At 36.1% G+C, this 5,000-nt stretch overlaps 1 long non-coding RNA gene across 3 annotated transcripts in view; it reads right to left on the bottom strand.

Annotated features, from left to right (window-relative positions):
• Nucleotides 1-582: 582 nt before the first annotated feature.
• LOC136825148 (uncharacterized) overlaps nt 583-5,000 on the bottom strand; it is a 396,665-nt gene continuing 392,247 nt past the window's right edge. For all 3 annotated transcript variants that reach the window (XR_010849260.1, XR_010849259.1, XR_010849261.1), the window contains exon 7: nt 583-736. This is a non-coding gene — a long non-coding RNA (uncharacterized lncRNA). The remainder of the gene's footprint in view (nt 737-5,000) is intronic.

Genomic DNA, 5,000 nt, shown 5'->3' on the forward strand with positions numbered 1-5,000 from the left:
AAACACGCCTTCCTACTGACTGGAGATACCGGCGTGGCAGAATGGGAGGCCAAGAGGAAAAATCAATAAAAATTTTAAAGAATAACGTGAACACTCCGACATGGTAATTCACGATCATTCACGGCCTAGAACCTGGAAGGCGCCATTTGACTCCCAGTGAAGGACCAAGTGTTAAAGAACAGTGTACATATTTCGGTATATAATTTTACTTAAAGCAATCAAAAGGATGTAGAAATCCGTAACGTTAATTACATTCTATTCTTGGGTCAACTGATGAAGTCTCTACTAAAAAATGTCGTTACTACAACAGGCTACCATTATGTGAAAAAATAATTCATTTAGCAAGATAATCATTTTGTATCATAAGAAAACTTCTTAAAATTTTTATCTTACGTAATGACAATCATACATTCAATACATGCCGGTAAATACTCCTAGGTGTTGGCATAAAATTCTGTTAAAATATATTACAAATCAGAAAAAAATGATAAACGATTTCAAAATCGCAAAAGATCAACAAATGCAACCGAATTAGAAGACGGTCATGAGTAAATAAAACCAATCCCTACCTCTATGCTGTGGAATCCTCTCTCTGCTTCTGTTTTCCATACAATCGCTTCATTTAAAAGGAGCATATGTGGTTTCTTTACTCTATTTGGCTTTTTCATCGTGACTGTTCCATAAGGTTGTTCGAATACCAGTCACATAGGTCTTCCCAATGGGAAGCTGGTTAATTCTGAAATAGTAACAAAAAATAATTATGAAACGTATTAAGATATCGGGGTAGGTTCATTACAAAAACAACACTACAACAAAATTCCAACCGCAATAAATACGAAAACGCCAAGAAACAAAATGTTTGTTATAATCGACTAGAATAAATTTTTCAAAAGATGAAGGTACATAGTTACCACTTACAACCCATATTAGATGGCAAAGAGTTATTTCCTTATACGATAAAAGAAATAACCTATGGAATTAAAGCAATCTCATAATAATTAGTGAAAACACAGACGAATAGAAACCTACATTTAAGAAGTTCCACCCCTCTCATATTAATCTAATCCCATTTTTCTTTATTACAACTGCTTAACTCACGAAGGCAGCCGACAGACAGCAATTTTACATGCCACGGATGAGAACATATGACCGTTGATAAATTACATACCATTTCATGAAACATGAAAGCAGAACGACTCTCAAAAGGAGTACTGCATGAAACGAGGGGGTGCAGGGTAATAATCGGTAAACTAAACATATTGGTAGAAATGCAAGAAAATTAAAGAACGCTTGATGACACACCAAAAGATTATTGCACAAAAACATTAAAAAAAATGACATTCGTTGACTACAAAATTACAGCATGAAGTAGAAATAAAAAAAAAAAAATATGTCACCCCATAAAAAACTGAAGCTACATGATAATATAATTTTCCGTAAAACGCAAGCTGACCATAATTACATAGCTGGGACAGCCTCTGAGTAAGGTAAAGAATAAACACACGCACGCACACACATACAAATACTTGATGAGAGAGAGAGAGAGAGAGAGAGAGAGAGAGAGAGAGAGGCGGAGAGAGGAGAGAGAGGGGGCGTGGCGAGGTGGTGAGAGAGGTAGAGCCCGATTAGTCACGTGAACGATTAAGCTAATTGGTTGAATAGGTCATCAACTCGGCGATATCAAACTACGGGAATTAAGGTAATTGAGCTCATGGTCCCTTCATGAAGTCAAGATAGTTGAGACGTTGCGGCCAATTGGCTATATTAAAGGCAGCGAATTTCCTTCGATATTCGACGAAAGCAACTGAAATGGGAATATATTTTCCTTTGAACTGGTTGCACGGCGTTTTCTAACTATTTATTTTAGGATGACCGACTAATTTCTGAACTCATTCTAATGATTTATTTTTTGAAGCCCTTAAATTAAAAGTACATAATAATTACAAGACAACTACAGGTAATGATTATTATTTACTTAATATTTTTTATACAAAATTTTTTTATTAAATAAAATAAATTATAATTATATAATTAAAAACATGTATTGTACCATACATGGGCATCAGACAAAATGTAATTATAGTAACCTTTTTTGAAGTAAATAAAATAAATCATAGTTATAAGATTAATTTTAATTATACAAAAAATCTTCTAAGTATATCAAATAAATCACAGTTATACCATTAAGAACATGTGTTGCCTCGTACGTGGACATCCGACAAAATGAAACGTTTGAAAGTCATGAAGAATATCTTAAAAAAATAAATAATATATTCCCCGTCTGTATAAAAGTTAGAAACTCATAAAGAATATATAAAAAATAAAGAACATTCCCCATCTATAAAAGGGAAAACTTTCCTATAACACTTCGCCTTTCATAAAAACATCTCCTTAAATAAACCGAAATGCTTCAGCAAAATTAATTAGAAACACAAAACTCATTACCAGTTTCTTTCGTTTCTCCTTCCAACTCTTAATTTTATCTCGTTTCTCCTTCCAACTCTAAATTTTATCTCGTTTCTCCTTCCAGCTCTAAATTTTATCTCGTTTCTCCTTCCAACTCTAAATTTTATCTCGTTTCTCCTTCCAACTCTGAATTTTCTCTAGTTTCTCCTTCCATCTCTGAATTTTCTCTCGTTTTTCCTTCCAACTCTAAATTTTCCCTCGTTTTTCCTTCCAACTCTAAATTTTCTCTCGTTTCTCTTTCCAACTCTGAATTTTCTCTCGTTTCTCCTTCCAACTCTAAATTTTCTCTCGTTTCTCCTTCCAACTCTAAATTTTCTCTCGTTTCTCCTTCCAACTCTAAATTTTCTCTCGTTTCTCCTTCCAACTCTAAATTTTCTCTCGTTTCTCCTTCCAACTTTAAATTTTCTCTCGTTTCTCCTTCCAACTCAGAGAAAATCTATGGCTGTGTTGGCGGCCGCTGCACACTTTCTCCACAGCGCCAGAAGTGTTTCAGTTGGGGTCAGTCCGACGAGGGAAACGAACTTTGAGTCAACTTATGATCTAATTAAGGCAAGAAAACATTCTGTCAAATGGCAGAGGTGAGCACAGCCGGGAGGGATTCTTACTGCTTCTGGCAAAGACAGGGTCGTTAACAAGAGAGAGAGAGAGAGAGAGAGAGAGAGAGAGAGAGAGAGAGAGAGAGAGAGAGATTGTTAACAAGTATATGTGTGTGTGTGTGTGTGTGTGTGAGAGAGAGAGAGAGAGAGATTGTTAACAAGTGTGTGTGAGAGAGAGAGAGAGAGAGATTCAATCCTCAACATACATAAGTTTAAGTTGGGGCAGAATTGGACAGAATCTTTTCGAAGCTCTTCCGTTATTTATGATATACATTCTGGAGGAATCTGAACGCGAGAGCCTGCTGACTTTTGTCTCCTCTCCCACTTTCATTCCGTCCTAGTTGCAACCAACAACAGTTGACTAAACACTGGTGACTATTCATTTCCTCAGGTAAACAAAAGCATACTTTAAACAAAAGCATACTTCCTCCTGGAATGGGTCTGGAATCGAACACTGATCAATCCCTTTATGAGCTGAGAGCACCACCACTGCGTTGCGAGGCTAGAGAGAGAGAGAGAGAGAGAGAGAGAGAGAGAGAGAGAGAGAGAGAGAGAGAGAGAGAGATCCGGAAGCGAACATCTGTCATCTTACATAATTTATGTTAGGAGGTTTATTTTTCTTTGCCCTTTCCACTGGTGGGGTTATGCATTTATGAAATCTGATTTACATACATTGTTATTCACTCAGCTCCTTGGACCTGGGTTTTATTAGCTTTTCTACGTACATTTTGTCTTCATTTTTAAACGAAAACCCCCGGTTATACTGCGTCCGAACAGCACTTTCGTTACAACCTATTTTTATCTAATATTTATTTTATTACTTTTGTCCATTTATTTATTAATTTGTTTTTTTTTATTAATAATAACTGATCTCTTCTTTCTGTATTTCCTATACCTTCTGTTACTTCTTTCAAATGAACACTAAATTCTTTGGAAGGTTGAATTTCAAGACAATGGCCCCTGTAGTCTTGTTCCATATGAAGAGGGTTCATCTTCTGAATAACATTAATAATAATTACGATGCAATAAGGCCTTTCGACTTTTAACTTTACTTTTTGTTTTGGCTACTCACTAAAATAAAAAAAAAGATAATTACTGTTATCCTAAAAATCATAATATGTTGCATGAAAAGAATAAAATTAAGAGGGAATTAGGAAAATAAACGTTGCGTGACCCAAGCCATCAGGGATGTCATGAGCGAGGCCACAAATTCCCCATAGTTCCTGAGAAAATTGTTAAAACAGAAAAGGTTAGCCCTGCTCCCGTTCCCCTTCCCCTCCGCTCTTTTTTTTTTGGGGGGGAGGGGTTATCACGAAAATGAGATTGAAACTTTTCTAAGTGATTACGTATTTAATCAAGCTGAAATAAAACTACTGTTATGAAATTAGTAAGGAATTATCAGGATCAGCAGCAGCAATAACTTCAGGACCTTAAGACAGAATCCAGAAAAGAATACAGGCGAAAGTTGCAACAACACTAAGTGTTGACTTGGTCAACACACTCCAAATTCGTTGGAGAGTCTCCCTGGGTTCGTTTGTGGGTATGTGAGCACTCCTTCGTCCTCCAGAGATGGGTTTGACAGGCGGAGGCATGTGGATGGACCGGCTAGGGTTCGGGAAGAATAAATACAGACACTTGCAATGAGTTTTTGTACCCAAACGAATACAAAAGGGGAAAAAGTAGTTAAGTCTTAGAGTATGAACGGCACTTGTTTTTGCGTTTTTCTTAATGATAAAGACGAAAAAGGTAAACTTTTCAGTTATCTTCCAATGATACAACTGTCATTAAAAAAAAAAACAGGTTTCATAATTCAAGGAAGTACGGAATAAAAGCCTGGGAGCAAAGGTCTAATCAAACCAACAGTAGCACTTTTCAGGCTAGATTTTGTCAATGCATCAGAATACATCGTGCCAAATCTTACAGACTAAACGTAAGTGA

The sequence above is a fragment of the Macrobrachium rosenbergii genome, chromosome 37, assembly GCF_040412425.1.
Source record: "Macrobrachium rosenbergii isolate ZJJX-2024 chromosome 37, ASM4041242v1, whole genome shotgun sequence".
NCBI classification, from domain to species: Eukaryota; Metazoa; Arthropoda; class Malacostraca; order Decapoda; family Palaemonidae; genus Macrobrachium; species Macrobrachium rosenbergii.